The sequence below is a fragment of the Myotis nattereri genome, assembly GCF_964212035.1.
Source record: "Myotis nattereri genome assembly, chromosome: 5".
Taxonomy (NCBI): domain Eukaryota; kingdom Metazoa; phylum Chordata; class Mammalia; order Chiroptera; family Vespertilionidae; genus Myotis; species Myotis nattereri.
This window is the reverse complement of record NC_138080.1, coordinates 100,822,798-100,841,652: the sequence shown is the minus strand read 5'-3', so window position 1 is coordinate 100,841,652 and position 18,855 is coordinate 100,822,798.

The window sequence follows — 18,855 nt, the reverse complement described above, 5'->3', positions numbered from 1 at the left end:
TCTCTTGAATGAGCCCCATCCAGGGCCTGGGCTGGGGAGGAGCTTGCAACCAAGTCCTTGACTGGAATGCAACCCAGGACCCTTTGGTCTGTAGGCAGACACTCTATCCACTGAGCCAAACTAGCTAGTCCAGATTCCTTTACTTTTAAAGCCAGCTATCCTTTGCTGTCTCTCTTCCAAGACAGTAGTCTTAGAAACAGCTCTAGTTTCTGAATCAACAGTCACACAAGTCCACCCCCCACCTACCACCCCAAACTATACTTTCTGCTACCTGTCTTAGTCAGCTTGGGCTGTGACTACAAAAGACCACAGCATAGGTGGCTTACACAAAAGATATGTTCTTCTTATAGTTCTGGAGGATGGAGAGTCCGAGATCCTGGTGCTGGCAAATTCGGTTCTTGGTGAGGGCTCTATGCCTAGCTTACAGACCGCTCAACTTTTCACTGCATCTTCACATAACAGACATAGAAAGCTTTGGTGTCTCTTCCTCCTCTTATGGGGACACTAAGCCTATCATGGGGCCCCACCCTCACAATCTCATTTTTTTCCTCCTTTTCCTTTTTTTAAATATATTTTGATTGATTTCAGAGAGGAAAGGAGAGGGAGAGAGAGATAGAAACATCAATGATGAGAGAGAATCATTTATCGGCTGCCTCCTGCACACCCCCTACTGGGGATCGAGCACTCAACCCAGGCATGTGCCCTTGACCAGAATGGAACCTGGGACCCTTCAGTCCACAGGCCAACGCTCTAATGCTCTATCCACTGAGCCAAACCAGTTAGGGCCACAATTTCATTTAACCTTGTTATTGCCCACCCCTTTCTAATCAGCATCACATTGGAGGTCAGGATTTCAACATATGAATTTGGGGGACACAATATTAAGTTTCATTTCATCTAAATAAAACAATGTTGTTGTTGTCAGAGTTTTGTTACTTATTCTCAAAATGGCAACGTAGAATAATGAAATACATAGGAAATTTGCAATTTCATGAACTCATATCACTCTTATCATGGGAACCGTAAATAGTATCTAAAAGTCATTTAATGTAAAGGATTTCTTAAACTGGCTTCTGAGAACTGCAATGGTCAGATCCTATACTACTTGAGTAGGGTAAAATGCACCTATGTTTGAAAATTCTTTGTGTATTTTTTCTTTGTTTGAGGATCTGATCATTAAAATATGTGGAATGTGCAATGCCAGAGTATTGTTTTAGGATCCCTAGAACAAGCCTTAGAATTTATCTGCCATCTAAACCTGGGAGAAAAGTGCATTATCAGCATGTCCCCTCTCACTTCAGGAAAGGCACAGGTCAGCTCTCCTCCCATCAGCACCTCAAGAATTGTCCACAGTTGAGTTAGCTGCAGCCTTAGGCTTATTTCACTTCACCTTCCTAAGTTTCACCTTTGCAACTCTACTCTCTTGAGGTTCTACTAAATTACTGGTATTCCTACTTTTACTTTATTCCACTTAATAGTTTCTTTAGAAGAGGAAGAGCCCAAGGGAGGCTGGTGGTCCCAAACCGAGGAAAGATTGGTTTCTCAAAAATGGGCTAAGGAAAAATGCAACTTAGTACATTGTTTTTTTCCAGTATAGTGTTTGCAAAAAGGTGACAAGCACAAAACCAGTGAATATATTTTAGGTAATGCATAAATAAACACAACACAACATTTTAAGATTGTACATTTATTATAATCTATGTACCACATAACTGGGTTTCAATCAACTAATGGACCACATATACAACAGTGGCCTTATAAGATTAGAATGAAGCTGAAAAATTCCTATTGCCAAGGGACATCATAGCCATCTTAATATCATAGCAAAATGCATCACTGATATGTTTGTGGTGAAGCTGGCCAAAACAAAACTACCGTACTGCTAGTCAAGTAAAAATATACTACATATAATTATGTACCGTACATAATACTTACTATTAACAATAAAATACTATATTACTGGTTTATGTATTTTCTATACTATACTTTTTTGTTTGTTTTTTGTTTGTCCTCACCTGATGATACTTTTTCCATTAAATTTTTAGAGAGAATGGAAGAGAGAGAGAGAGAGAGAGAGAGAGAGAGAGAGAGAGAGAGACATTGATGTTAGAGAGATACATCCATTGGTTACCTCCCATGCATGTCTCAACCAGGGCTGGGAATCAAACCTGCAACCCAGGTACATGCCCTTAATGGGGAATTGAACTGCAACATGGGTAAACACTAACCACTGAACTACACTAGGGTTATACTGTACTTTTAATCATTATGTTAGAGTATACTATTTTTACTTATAAAAAAAAAGTTTGCCATAAAAAAGAATTATGTTAGCAGCAGGCTCATACATCTCATGTTTACCCCATCTCTTGCTTGCATCATTTTCTCTTGTGCTTGATTGAATCTCATATTGTTTTATACAGTAACATGCTATACACACAGGCTTGTAACCTGGAAGCAATGGGCTCTATCATATAGCCAAAGTAAGTATACTCTGTGATGTTTGCACAATACAATATTGGCTACACATTTCTCAAAACATATCCCTGTCATTAAGCGGGCAGCTATATATATAAAAGCCTAAGCGACTATTACAAAGGTTGACTGGATGACCAGTGGAACGGCCACTATGACATGCACTGACCACCAGGGGGCAGATGCTCAGTGTAGGAGCTGCTCCCTGGTGGTCAGTGCGCTCCCACAGCCAACCTCCTGTGCCTGGTCAACCTCCTGTGGTCCCTCTCCCTGCCCCCCACCCCTACCCCCTACTGGGTGAGGCAGCCCCGATCAGCCCTGATCGCTGGCCAAGCCAAGGGACCCCACCTGTGCACGAATTCTTGCTCTGGGCCTCTAGTGATTACATATAATACAAAACACAGTAAGTCAATCATATCTATGTTTGTCATTGCTTCTAATAACAAGGTGAAGTTAACAAAGTGAGTCAAAAAAGAGTCAATTTAAAGGGAGGAAAGTCTGAATGTAACCACACAGAAACTCCATTTCTTTAACATGATCCTCTCTCTTTTCTGTCTGTCCACTCCCTTCCTTAGTTATTCAGCCCTTTGGACATTAGATTCTGTCCAGCACCATCTGTATTAAGAACAAAGAACAAAGATGCAGGTATGTTGACCACATAAACAGAGTTCGCTCAAGCTAAAGATAACTTCAGTTGTGTTTTAGCATGAAAGCAGAATGACCCTATGGACCAACCCTCAGGAAACCATACAGAATGGTGCCCTGACAGATATCAGGACTTGATATGATGATCAACTACCTTGGCCAACCCATCAGTAGAGCCTATGACCCCCATTAGTCACCATGATTAATAGTTTTTTTCTGTAAACAGTCTTTCCCCTGAGTGCCAATGGGGAGCCAGGTCTTTGAGTACTAGTTTACTTGGGACTCCAGGCTTGGCACCATTTCTTCAACTCATAAACTCATACTCTCTTTGCTGCAAACTCCTGCTCACACTTGGAGAACGAACCCCTTTAGCCAGGTAACAAATAAAACATGCAATGAGACTCTGTGAATGACAAAAGTCTGGAAAGTATTATCTTAAAAGATCAAGATACTTATTAAATACAGAAAACACACACATTCAGACTTTGGAGTGAGATGACTCACCTGATGGGTCACCTTGCACAGAATTACTTTAATATCTATGGCCTGCCTTAGTTTCTTAATCAAAAAGTATAGAATGTCTTTTTTAATGTACACTTATAAGGATTAACATCCTAACTACCTGATAGGGCCCATAATAGGTAGCTAATAAATTTTAGTTTTCTTTTTCCCTCCTCCACCCATCTGATAAAATAATAAACATAATAAGTGAGGTTTGTGGGTTGGCTCAGGTCTACAAACGTTTTCCTTTCTTCCCACACTTACCTCTTCTTTTTCGATCACGCAAATGACCTCTATTACTCCTTGAAAACAAGATTTATTCTCAGAAGATTTTTGGTTTCATATTATGAAGGGAAAAAAAAAACACCTCACAAGCTTCAAACTCTTTTAAAATCTGTTCTAAGCTGTTTTGTTTCTTTTGAAAGATGGGAATTGACCAATCTTATTTTCCAGTGGCTGTTTAGAAGCTGGGTCAGAAAAAGTTAACTTTTTTAAAGAAATGAAAAACACGTTGCCTTTTCAAGAAAAAAAAAATACCTGACTGTCAGTGAGAATAAAGCAATGTTCCAGTAATACTGAGTAGTTCTCTAGCAATTTTTTCAGTACTCATCAGTGATAAATTTTTTATAAGGGATGTGATTCTGTGGTTCTGAAATTTAAATACACTTTTTTGAACTATCTGCATAAGTAAAAATTGATTTTTATGGGAATATGGAACTATTTAGCTGAAAATTATGTAATGATTGATTGAAGCAGCAATCATTTCAATAGAAGGATATTTGCATAGTTTTTAATGATCCCTTGCATAAAATATGTAAATTTCTTGAAACTTTTATTTTATATTGAACCAAAGGCTTGTTTGCAAAACACTTTAAAAGAAGGCAGAGTTAGCTTTCCTATTTTAAAAAATATGTTTAATTGCATGTAGAAATATCTGTATACTGTAGATTTTAAAACAGAGCCATTAGGTAAAAATGAAATTAACCTTATAACTCTGACCTTTTACAAAGTTTTCAATCTATCTCTTGAAGAGAATATTTATCTACTAGTACTGAAAAGAAAGTGTAAGATACTATAAATATTCAGGAGAAAGAGAGTCACTAAGAAAGCTTAAAGATTTCTCCTGTACAAGATAACCTACTCATACTGGGACTTTGAGTTGAAAAACCCTTTAGAGATATTGCAAGGCAGGAAATATCTCAAAGGCAAATGTAATTTCTTTGGGACTCACCATGGAAAGAAGACCATGACTTCATAATTTCTAGGAAGACAACATTAAAATAGTTTTATACATTGGCCTGAGTGATTTATTTCTTTATTAGTTTAGCTTCTAGAGAATAAACTGCAAGAGTTCTTCTCTAAAAAAAATTACAAATATATTACTTAAAACAAAAACAAATCTTTTAAGCACTCCAGGTAACCAAAGAATAATGGTCATTGATTAAATTTAATTCTAAATCCTCAAAAAAAAACACATAATAGTAAACAGGAAAAGTAAATGAAACCCTTCGTTGCCCATGAATACAGCCAACCAATTTAAATTTGCATGTAAGTGGGGGGGGCATATCCAAAAACTAATAGACATCCATGTTAGTAGATCTGGAGAAATAAATCATGTTATAATTTCCATGTACTTAGAAAAGTCAAATTCTTAAAATTACTTAACAGAATGGGAATTTATTGATGCTTCATTAATATAACAGTAATATTTATCTATGTAAATCTGTCATCAATCTATTAATCAATAATATTCCTATCTATTTGGATAAATAGATGAATATATGTTTTATTTATTTTTTGAATGTTTTTATTTATTTAGAGAGAGAGGAAGGGAGAGGGATAGAAATGTCAATCTTTTGCCTCCTGCACATCCCTACTGGGGTTAGGGCCTACAACCCAGACAGGTGCCCTGACTGGAAATCAAACCAGTGACCTCTTGGTTTATGTGTCAATGCTCAACCACTGAGCAATATTGGCCGGGCATGAATAGATATTTTAGCCAAAGCCAGAATCTTACTTAATGGGGAAACAAAGGCTGATTTCCCATAAAAAAAAAAAGAAGCATTATAAAAATGCACCTATGTCCACTCTTATTTCATATTTGGTTGGTGATATTATCAATGTAACCAGAGTAAATGAAACAACTAGAGGCATAAAATTGAAAAGAATATGTAAACTATCTCTATGTACAAACCATAAGATAATATCCCTGAAAAAGTCAAAAGAATAAATTTAAAAGGCTATACACAATAAAAATTCAGGAAAATAGCAGAGTAAATAATTAATATAAAGTATCAATAGACTTTCTATATCTTCAAACAATAATAAGTTAGAAAGAGAAAAAAATTTCTAGTGCAAATTTAAAGATTAAATAGTTATAAATAAAGTAGACTAAAATGAGTAAATCCTTATAAAACAATATTTAAATTTCCTGAAAGAACAAAAAAATAATTGGACAAATGAAAGGCCAAACCATATTCTTACAACTAGATATTTAAAAAAAAAGTAAATCAAGTCAGTAAATTTACTATAATCACAGGAAATGGAGCCATTTATCATCCAGAACTAGATAAATTTATTATAATATCCTTGTTGACAACTTTACCAAATAATAATTATAGGAGAAAACCTGAAAAAGATAAGCAGTTAGAGAAGGGTCAGGGTAGACCTATCAGAAATTAAAACAAACTAAAATTAAAAAACTGGAAACCCTCTATAATTCATTCAAAGTCAAAAAAGGATAGGTATTGGCACCTGAATAATCAGATAGCAATGTTGATGTATGTTTTCAGTGACATCTGAAATCTCTAGGGGAAGTAAACTTTTTAATCAATAATGTTGGGAAAATGAATAGTCACTTACAAAATTATATAACTGAAGCTATATCCCATAGCTTACACCAGACTACTTACAAATGGATTAAAGATTTTAAAAACTACAAGCAGTAAATAAAAACATAAATGGATTACTTTATAATCAAGGAATAAAGATAAGCTACTTCACTTTCAAAATTCAGAAGCAACAAAGATAAGACTGATATATTAAGTTTTCAAAGAAAAATAAAACACTGTAAGTAAACTACAAACAAAACACTATTTGGAAATCATATTACAGGAAAACAGTTTATCTTCCTAGCATATAGAAAGCTCCTGACAATTAAGAGGTAAACAGTAAAAAAATCATAATATAAAATGGGGCAAACTATGTGTAGAGAGTTTCAGGAAAAGCAAATGGCATTGACTAATATGAAAAGAATAATGTCTCATTCAAAATAAAACACATATAAAATAAAGTACAAAGTGATGATGCAATCTCACCTCTTATATTGACAAAAATTCAAAGGATTCACACCATGTTCTGTTGGCAACAGTAGGAGAAAGAGACCATCCATAATGTTGCCAGGGTGATTGCAAAATGGCATAATTCCTATAGAGGAGAATGTGCCAACAGCAAACAAAATTGCATAGCATTAAAGCCTTGACTCAGCAATCGATTACAAGGATTTCAAGTAGGAGAGAAAGAAAACCACCCCATGTGTGAAATATTAAGGCAAATGGTGATTCTTGGCAGAATTATTTGAAACAACAAAAGGTTGGAAATTATTCAAATGTGCCGCGTTAGAAGAATGATTTAATGAACCACTAACTGTATTTCTTCCAAAAGAGGGTACCATGCAGGTGAAAAGAAATATAAAGACCAGCATTTTGGTACTGGTAACAAAGGATCTCCAGGTTATAGTAAATGAAATTTTTTAAGAAGTGAAAATAAAAATATACATATGCCTGTACTTCCTTATTTTTTTCAAAAATAATAAGCTACAAAACATACAAGAAATAATTAAAATGTTTGCTTACAAAGGGAATAGAAATTATAATGAAAGCAAGATTTCTTTGAGAATTTAAAATAGTTTTCTCTTTTAAACCATGTAAATGACTTTATTTATGTATTAACACATAAATGAATCATGAGAAATATCTCTAAAATGAAGAACAAAGTAAAACACATGAATAAAATCTTATATAAAATTTGGTTTTATCATTATACTAGAGGCCTGATGCACAAAATGCATGTACGAGTAGGCCTTCCTTCCCCCCGGTGCTGGCCCGGCTTCCCTCTGGCACTGGGACCCAGGGTTCCCTCGCAGCCCCAGCTTCGTCCAGAAGGTCCTCTGGAAGGATGTCAGCTCTAATTAGCATATTATGCTTTTATTATTATAGATAGAATTTAAGCATATAATCAGTGAATTCCTCTGACAATAAATCTGTAATAGTATATATTCTAGTACAAAAAAACTACCAAAATGTCTTAAACTTCACCCAGTGATATTATCTTTAGCACATAGTTGATACTATTATGAAATGTATGATAAATCAAATAAGTATATAAGATAATATTAGAAACCAAGCATTTCAACGTGTAAACAAAGAATCAAATATAAAATTAAGGAACAAAGAAACCCCATGATATTAAATTTGTATTAGGAATGTCAGGTATAGTTGTTATCTCTCTTCAAATTGTACTATTCACAATTAAAAAATACTTTACTATCAAGGAAATTCTGGAATATACCTACACCTTAGCAGTTTATAGATATTTCATATAGTGACCAAGCTTTCATACTTTCACTTTTTTTTCACTCTAATGTTACCTAATTTATTATATGTAGCAAGAGAAATATTGATTCTTTAGTAATGGTAATGTTAGCAAGAGGTATTTATTAACTGCCCACACCATGTCAGGCATTGTATCAAGGTGATATATTATTTGGATTTCATTCACTTTAATAATCTGAATTTTACAGGTAAGGGTACCAAGCTTGGTTTAGCAAAATAGTTTTCCTTGTCCAAGTTCACACAACTAGTAACATAGGATTCTAAATATATCTGACTTTGAATTCTGTGCTTCTAATCATTGCCCTGTGCTGTTATGGTTGTTTGGTTTCAAGTTGAAGTCATTCCTTTCATATTTTAGGGGTCTAATATTCCCTGTATTATTGAATGTAATATTTAGTTTGAACAAATCAGTTTTATGTTGTGTGTTTCACATTTCTCACCTCTAAAATACGTGGTTTGAACAAGGCAATTCTAAGGTTCCCTTCTAGCACTAAAGGTCTATGACTCTATAATTTTCTTAGACTATAGCTTATTGGAAGCATTTCACATAACACAATTCTTAGACCAACAAAACCAATCTGCTAGTCTTTTCCTTTCTGGCAGACAACAGCTTCTTCCGCAAACTAAATCCAGTTTTTTGTTTTGTTTTGTTTTTAGAATTAATTTTTAAAAATATTTATCATTGATAGTATTACAGATTCCACCTTTAATCCCCCTTTGCCCCCCTCCACCCAGTTCCCACCCCAAGCCTTCACCACCCTATGGTCTGTGTCTATGGGCATATAAGTTCTTTGCATATAAGTCTTTTGGTTAATCTCTTTCTGTCTGCCTGCCCCCCTTCCCTCTGAGATTCCTCAGTTTGTTCCATATTTCCATGCCAATGGTTCTATTTTATTCATCAGTTTGTTTTGTTCATTTAATACTGCCTCTTCCTTCTTGCCATTCTTTCCTCCTCCCAACTTTGCCTTTTGAAAGCTGCTTCTTTATTATTATTATTATTGTTATTATTACTACTACTAGAGGCCTGGTGCACAAAAATTTGTGCACTCGGGGGGCGGGGCAGTGTCCCTCAGCCCGGCCTATGCCCTCTTGCAGTCTGGGACCCCTCGGAGGATGTCCACCTGCTGGCTTAGGCCCGCTCCCTGGGGGATCGGGCCCAAGCTGGCAGTCAGACATCCCTCTGGCAGCCCAGCAGCCCTCGGGGGATGTCCACTTGGCAGCGGGGAGCAGGCCTAAGCTGCAGTCGGACATCCTTAGTGCTGCTGAGGAGGCGGGAGAGGCTCCCACCACCACTGCTGTGCTGGCAACCATCAGCCTGGCTTGTGGCTGAGGAGAGCTCCTCCTGTGGGAGCGCACTGACCATGAGGGGGAAGCTCCTGCATTGAGCGTCTGCCCCCTGGTGGTCAATGTGTGTCATAGTAACCAGTCATTCCCAGTCGTTCTGCTGTTAGGGTCAGTTTGCATATTACCCTTTTATTATATAGGATAGAGGCCTGGTGCATGGGTGGGGGCCAGCTGGTTTGCCCTGAAGTGTGTCCCGGATCAGGGTGGGGGTCCCGCTGGGGTGCCTGACCAGCCTGGGTGAGGGGCTGATGGCTGTTTGCAGCTGGTCACACCCCCTTTAGGTTGGGGTTCCCCACTGGGGTGCCGGGCCAGACTGGGTGAGGGGCTGATGGCTGTTTGCAGGCTGGTCAAGCTCCCCCCATTGGGGACCCTCACCCCATGGAGATTTGGCCAGTCTGGGTGAGGGGCTGATGGCTGTTTTCAGGCTGGCCACACCCCCTTTAGGATGGGGGGTCCCCACTGGGGTGCCTGGCCAGTCTGGGTGGGGGGCTGAGGGCCGTTTTCAGGCTGGCCAAGCCCCCCGATGATGGAAGCTCCCAGCCTCTCCTTTTTTTCTTTTTTTTTTTATTCTGGGATTTATTTACCTTCTATAACTGAAACTTTGCAGCCTTGAGAGGAGCTCAGAGCCAGCCAGGGCAGGCGGGAGGGAGGGAAGCCTCCTGCTTGCTCCAGCTCCGTGGCCACAGCCAGCTGAAAGCAGGTATCTGGGGTTTATTTACCTTCTATAATTGAAACTTTGTTGCTTTGAGTGGAGCTCAGAGCCCGCCATGGCAAGTGGGAAGCTTGGCTTCCTCCATCACTGGGGCAACCAAGCCTCCTGCTTGTTCCAGCTCCATGGCTGCCGGCCGCCATCTTGGTTGGGTTAATTTGCATATAGTTGCTCTGATTGGCTGGTGGCGTGGCTCAAGGCATAGCGAAGGTATGGTCAATTTGCATGTTTTTATTTTATTAGTGTAGATTATTATTAATTTACTGTTCCTTTCCCTTCACTGGTCACTGATTTGCAGACTCAAAGAGGCCAAACAATTATTCAGAAAGTCAGTTTTAATATTTGTTAACCTTGTCAGCAAAGGAAGGTTCATACTATTAGAGAAGGCCATGATTCCTTGAGGAGCTATTTCCTTTTGAAATGGTTTTAAAAGAGCAAAAAGGCCTCTAAAATACTTCCCTCACTTTTCTGCTTTGATAGTTGAAATATTTGCTATCGGTTATCTCTTTACATGAAGACACTGAGGTTCTAGTAAGGTTCTTCTACTGTAAAATGTACATATGTTAAGCAAGCGATCGGGATGTAAAACGATGTGGAGGAATAGAGAAAGCTAGAGCCATTTAGTAAGTTATTAAAATGATTTCACTTAATAACTATTCTCACAATCATGGAGAGTCTGGAGGAACAGAGGACACCAACCAGGTAAATGTTGAGTGTTAAAATAGGATGGCTTGCTTGATAAAGTGAGGGGTAGAATCACTGGTAGGAGGTAGGGAATAGCCTGAGGGTATCCTGGTGAAATGACAAATGAAACTGGGAACTTGGCCTACTTAACAATTTCGCCCTAGGCTAGCCCATCTATGGAGGTCATCTTCTTCAACCCCAGGCCTGCAGACTTGATTGCATCGAAGCACATAGGACAGTAGGGTTCCTATCCAATACCTAAATATTTCTAGCAAAGGAGTTCCAATAACCTTGGCCCAGAGAGAATTTATCACAAACTGTTTACTCCACATTTTTAAAAGCATAAATACCCAAAGCCAGGAAATAATGACAACTGTGTAAACTACACACTGCCTGTCTCTGAGACGAGCCTGGTGCTGCACCAGCAATGAGAACACAAGGCACTTGCTCTCTTGCATATTAAGTTGGGAAGATCTGTCTCAGACGTTCTACAGAGATTTCTCAATGAAAGGGCAAGTGTCTGCATATTCAGCCTTGTAGACAAATCACAGCACCAAGATTTCTAATTACAAAACCTGTTTTTACTCAAATAACCCTCCAGCACACATATCTGACAACTGGGCTTCCGCTCTTTTCAAAGGGCAAGACCTTGGAAGAGACACTGGGTGGAGAAACCCTGCATGAGACCGGTGCTGACATTTACGTATCTCTGAAATTTTGAATGGCTAGGTACTGTAAAGGAATCTAACTACCTAGCCAAAAGTAATGCATCAGAACAGAAATGGGGAAGGATTATGTCCACCCTCTCATCCTACCAAGGTGCATAAACTATTCAGAAAAGGCAGAATACAGTACAAAACATATATCATCAAGAAATATGTCCTCCTGCCTTGGCAAGGCTTGCTGGCTGGGGCTCACCTAACAGCAGTCTTATTTATTTGAAGCTTCTTTATTCCCGCATGAGGGGCAATAGCATTAACATGGCTGGCGAGACACTAAACTCAAAATATGTACGGGCATGCAGAACTAAAGCTGAAATGCAAGTCCTCATTGCTCTATTCACCTCCCAAGAAAAATATTAGCACCCTGGTTTAACTGGCATCTTCTATGGTAATTTTTGAAAGTAAATCATTCAACTCTGTAAATATCATCATAGGACATCAAGTTATATGCATGCAGCATTAGAAGTCCTTTTATGCTTTTTTTTTTTTTTTTTGGTTAAAGGGAGGGTTATAGATTGCTTGATTTTCATTAGTTAGATTTTTTTTTTTTTTTTTGGGGTAGTCACCAGGAAAATCAACCTCATTTATTATAATATTCTAGTGATCAGCAGGTGTATAATTCTCACAGCTATGGTCATTAACAACATTCACTCCAAACTTAACATCTACATTTGCAAACCATTTGAAAGTAAAATTACTTTTCAATTCAATTTTCTTTTTTTTTTTTAATTTATTTATTTATTCATTTTTTATTATTAGTTAAGGTATTACAAATGTGTCCTCATCCCCCCCTTTAACCCCCAACCTCCCCCCCACACACAAACTCATGCTCCCATGCCCCCGTTGTCCATGTCCATTGGTTTGGCTTATATACATGTATACAAGTCCTTCTGTTGATCTCTTCCCCTTACCCCCGTCCTCCCCTACTTTCCTTCTGGGGATTGATAGCCTGATCGCTGTTTCTCAGTCTTTGGGTCTGTCCCTGTTCATCAGTCTATGTTGTTCTCTATAATCCACAAATGAGTGAGATCATGTGGTATTTATCTTTCTCTGACTGGCTTATTTCACTTAGCATAATGCTCTCCAGTTCCATCCATGCTGTTGCAAAAGGCAAGAGTTCCATTTTTTTTACCGCAGCATAGTATTCCATTGTGTATATGTACCACAGTTTTCTAATCCACTCATCTGCTGATGGGCACTTAGGCTGTTTCCAAATCTTAGCTATGGTGAATTGTGCTGCTATGAACATAGGGGTGCATATATCCTTTCTAATTGGCGTTTCTGGTTTCTTAGGATATATTCCTAGGAGAGGGATCACAGGGTCAAATGGGAGTTCCATTTTTAGTCTTCTGAGGTAGCACCATACTGTTCTCCACAGTGGCTGCACCAGTCTGCATTCCCACCAGCAGTGCAGAAGGGGTCCTTTTTCTCCACATCCTCTCCAACACTTGTTGTTTGTTGATTTGTTGATGATAGCCATTCTGACAGGTGTGAGATGATAACGCATTGTCGTTTTGATTTGCATCTCTCGTATAATTAGTGACTTTGAGCAGGTTTTCATATGTCTTTCTGCCTTCTGTATGTCCTCTTTCGAAAAGTGTCTATCTAGGTCCGTTGCCCATTTTTTTATTGGATTGTTTATCTTCCTTTTGTTAAGTTTCATGAGATCCCTGTATATTTTGGAAATTAAACCCTTATCGGTGGTATCATTGGTAAATATGTTCTCCCATGTAGTGGGTCTTCTTGTTGTTTTTTTGATGGTTTCCTTTGCTGTGCAAAAGCTTTTTATTTTGATGTAGTCCCATTTGTTTATTTTCTCTTTAGTTTCCATTGCCCTAGGAGCATTATCAGAGAAGAAATTTCTTCGGCATATGTTTGCGATTTCGCTGCCTGTGGATTCCTCTAGTATGTTTATGGTTTCCCGTCTTACGTTTAAGTCTTTTATCCATTTTGAGTTTATTTTTGTGTATGGTGTGAGTTGGTGATCTAGTTTCATCCTTTTGCATGTATCTGTCCAATTTTCCCAACACCATTTATTGAAAAGACTGTCTTGAGTCCATTGTATGCTCTTGCCTCCTTTGTCGAATATTAATTGGGCATAGTGGTTTGGGTCGATTTCTGGGGTCTCTATTCTATTCCATTGATCTATATGTCTGTTCTTGTGCCAGTACCAAGCTGTTTTAAGAACAGTGGCTTTGTAATACAGTTTGATATCTGGTATTGAGATCCCACCTACTTTGTGTTTTCTCAGGATTGCTGCAGCTATTCGGGGTCTTTTTTTATTCCAGATGAATTTTTGGAACGTTTGTTCTAGATTTGTGAAATATGCCGTTGGTAATTTAATGGGGATTGCATTGAATCTATAAATTGCTTTGGGTAGTATGGACATTTTGATGATGTTGATTCTACCAATCCATGAACACGGTATATTCTTCCATCTGTTTATGTCTTCCTCTATCTCTTTTTTCAGTGTCCTGTAGTTTTCAGCATATAAGTCTTTTACCTCCTTAGTTAAGTTTATTCCTAGGTATTTTAATTTTTTTGGTGCAATGGTAAATGGGATTGCTTCTGTAGTTTCACTTTCTGTAAGTTCACTATTGGTGTAAAGAAATGCCATGGATTTCTTAGCATTAATTTTGTATCCTGCTACATTGCCGAATTCATTTATTAAGTCTAATAATTTTTTGATGGAGTCTTTAGGGTTCTGTATGTACAGTATCATGTCATCTGCAAATAAGGACAGTTTTACTTCTTCTTTTCCAATCTGGATGCCTTTTATTTCTTCTTCGTGTCTGATCGCAATGGCTAGTACTTCCAGTACTATGTTGAACAGGAGTGGTGAGAGGGGGCATCCCTGTCTTGTTCCTGTTTTTAGGGGGAATGGTTTTAGTTTTTGCCCATTGATTATGATGTTGGCTGTGGGTTTGTCATATATGGCTTTTATTATGTTGAGGTATGATCCCTCAATTCCTATCTTGCTGAGAGTTTTTATCAAGAAAGGGTGTTGGATTTTGTCAAATGCTTTTTCCGCATCAATTGATATGACTATGTGGTTTTTTTCTCTCAATTTGTTTATGTGATGTATCACGTTTATTGATTTGTGGATATTGTACCATCCTTGCATCCCTGGGATAAATCCTACTTGGTCATGGTGTATGATCTTTTTGATGTACTGCTGGATCCGATTTGCTAGGATTTTGTTGAGGATTTTGGCATCTATGTTCATGAGGGATATTGGCCTATAATTCTCTTTCATTGTATTGTCTTTATCTGGTTTTGGGATTAGGGTGATGTTGGCTTCATAGAATGAGCTGGGAAGTGTTCCTTCCTCTTGGATCTTTCGACATAGTCTGAGGAGGATAGGTTTTAGGTCTTCCTTGAATGTTTGGTAAAACTCCCCTGTGAAGCCATCTGGCCCCGGGCTTTTGTTTGCTGGAAGCTTTTTGATTACTGCTTCGATTTCCTCCATAGTTATTGGCCTATTGAGATTTTTAGATTCTTCCTGGTTAAGTTTTGGAAGGTTGTATTTATCTAGGAATATGTCCATTTCCTCCAGGTTGTCTAGTGTGTTGGAGTAGAGTTGTTCATAGTATTTTCTAACAATCCTTTGTATTTCTATGGGGTCTGTTGTTATTTCTCCTCTTTCATTTCTGATTTTGTTTATTTGGGTCCTCTCTCTTTGTTTCTTGGTGAGCCTGGCTAGAGGTGTATCAATCTTGTTTATCCTTTCAAAGAACCAGCTCTTGGTTTTGTTGATCTTTTGTATTGTTTTTTTTGGTCTCTATGTCGTTTATCTCCGCTCTGATCTTTGTTATTTCCTTCCTTCTGCTTACAGTGGGCTTTTTTTGTTGCTCTCTTTCTAATTCTTCGAGTTGTAGAGTTAGGTCATTTATTCTCATTGTTTCTTGTTTCTTGCAGTAGGCTTGTAGAGCTATGAACTTCCCTCTCAAGACTGCTTTTGCTGTGTCCCATAGGTTTTGGATTGTTGTGTTTTCATTGTCATTCGTTGCCATGATGTTTTTTATTTCTTCTTTGATCTCACTGGTGACCCAGTCGTTGTTTAATAGCATGCTATTTAGTCTCCATGTGTTTGATTTTTTTGGATTGTTTTTGTTGTAGTTGATTTCCAGTTTTATGCCTTTGTGGTCTGAGAAGATGCTTGATATGATTTCAATTTTCTTGAATTTGAAGAGACTTTGTCTGTGACCCAATATATGGTCTATCTTTGATGATGACAGATGTGCACCTGAGGAGAATGTATATTCTGTGGCTTTGGGGTGAAATGTTCTGAAGATGTCAATTAATTCCATCTGATCTAGTGAGTCATTTAGGATTGATGTTTCTTTGCTGAGTTTCTGTTTAGAGGATTTGTCCAGTGGCGATAATGGGGTGTTAAGGTCCCCTACTATGATTGTATTGCTGTCAATCTCTCCCTTGATCTTCTCCAGAAGATTTCTGACGTATTTGGGTGCTCCTATATTGGGTGCATATATATTTACCAGAGTTATTTCTTCTTGTTGGACTGCTCCCTTTAGTATTATGAAGTGGCCTTCTTGATCTCTTTTTATGTCCTTCACTTTGAGATCTAATTTGTCAGATATAAGTATTGCTACCCTGGCTTTTTTTTCACTTCCATTGGCCTGAAAAACCTTTTTCCATCCCTTCACCATCAGTCTGTGTGCGTCTTTTTTTCTGAGGTGGGTTTCCTGTAGATAGCAGATATATGGGTCATGTTTTCTTATCCACTCATTTACCCTATGCCTTTTGACTGGGGAATTTAATCCATTTACATTTAAAGTTATTATTGATAGAAACTTGTTAGTCGCCATTTTTGTTCTTTACCGCTGCGTTCCTTCTTTGTTTCCTGTTTTTTCTATTTACAGCAGACCCTTTAGCATTTCTTGCATTGCTGGTTTGGTTGTAATAAACTCCCGTAGACCATTTTTGTCTGTGAAGCTCCTGATTTGACCCTCAATTTTGATTGATAGCCTCGCTGGGTATAGTATTCTTGGATTCAGACCCTTCCTTTGCATGACTTTGTATATTTCATTCCATTCCCTTCTTGCCTGATGTGTTTCTGTTGAGAAATCGGTCGCTAGTCTGATGGGGGATCCTTTGTAGGTAACTTTCTGTCTCTCTCTGGCTGCTTTTAAGATTCTTGCTTTGTCGTTGGTGTTTGCCAATTTAATTATTATGTGCCTTGGTGTCGGTCTTTTCGGGTTCATTTTGTTTGGGACTCTGTGAGCTTCTTGGATTTGTGTGAGTTTTTTCCTCCCTATATCAGGGAAATTTTCTGTTACTATTTTTTCAAACAGGTTTTCTATTCCTTGCTCAGTTTCCTCTCCTTCTGGCACCCCTATTATTCGGATGTTGTTTCGTTTAGCATTGTCCCAGAGTTCTCTTAGGCTCTCTTCCTGCTTTTTAATTTTTTTTTCTAGAAGCTGTTCTGTTTGGGTATTTTTTTCTACCTTGTCTTCTAGCTCGCTGATACGGTCCTCTGCTTCTTCTAGTCTACTGTTGATGCTTTCTATTGAGTTCTTTATGGCAGTGATGTCGTTTTTCATTTCTTCTTGGTTTCTCTTCATTTCCTCTTGGTTCTTCTTCATTTCCTCTTGGTTCCTACACATATTGTTGAATTGGTCTTCCATTCTTTTCATCCACCTTATGACCATCACTCTGAATTCTTTCTCTGACAGGTTGCTTGCCTCCATTGCCTCTATTTCGTTTACTTCCTTTTCTGATGATGCCTGTTTTTCTTTCATATTTGGGTTGGTTCTTTGTTTCACCATGATTTCTCTTCTCAAGGTGTTTGGTTATGTAGATCTCTCTCTGTTGCGCTGATTCAAAGGCACAAGATACAACACAACAAGGCACAACGTACCAGGCACCGAAATAAATGCATTCACGATATTAATAACCCCAAATAAAGGTGACCCCCCCGAGCAAAGAGAATTAGGGGATAAAGAAGAAAAAATAGAAAAATATTAGAGAGAAAAATAAAAAACAAAAAGGAGTGCCGAAATGAGATTGGGAAAAGGGAGAGAAAAAAAAAAAACACACAAAAAGACCAAAGAAAAGCAAAACAAAAAAAAACCAACAACAACAAAAACAAAAAAAAATTAAGAGAATGAAATAGAGGTGGGGAAGAGGCTATTTGTATGGGGAGAGCGAGGGATTGGAAATTAGATATATAAGTAGGGTGAAATTTAGACAGTGGGTAGAAAGAAGGAATAGGTAAAATCCAAAGCAGGAATAGGGTAAGAGAAACAGGACAACAAAAGGGGAAAAGTGAGGAAGAGAGTTTTGGCTTAAGGGTAAATGTGAGATAGAGAGAAATGATGCTAAAGGAACGATGAAAATAGAGTGTAGAACACTAATCCCAAAATAAAATAAAGAAAAATAAAAAAAAAATAATAAAAAATAAAATGACCCTTGAAAAAATGGTAAAAGGATAGCAATAATACTGATTAAAAAATGTAGTAATTAAAAAGGTAAAATCAGGTGATGAAAAAAATAAAAAATAAAAAAATAAATAAAATAGGTTCTTAATGAAATGGTGAAAAAAGAATTTAAAAAAAATATATAAAAATATTCGGAAGTGAAGGTGCTTCAGATCTTCCACTCTTCTTTTTGGCACGCCTCAGTCCTGCCAGGCATTCAGGGGAGTGTTGAACTTCCCTGCGATACACTGTCCCTCCGTGCAGTAAACCACAGACCTGATTTTAAGGCAGGTTGTATTTTTTTACCAGACTGCCTTTACTTGTGATCGCAAAAGAGACAGTTCGTGGCTCTGCCTCTGGGTGGCAGTGTGTCTGGATTTACCTCCGAGGCTCTAAGTCCTCTCTATCAGTAGGGTTTTGTCCTCTATGGTATTTGGAACTGATTCGGGAAAGACCACTGCCCAGAGCTGGCTCCTTGCCACTGTCCGCTGTTTCCCAGGCTCCCCAAAAAGAACTTTCCCCTACAGGCTCTGCGAATGACCCCAACTGGGGAATCCCATGCGCTGGGTTTAATAATCAAATGCACGGATCTAAGGGGAACTGTAACAAGAGCCTGATAGTTGTGCGAATTCGCAAGCCTCCACCTTCCAGGTCTGCGCACAGTCTCCGCGCGCAGTCTCCGCGTGCAGTCTCCGCGCGCCCACTTGCCCCTGGCACCAAGCAGC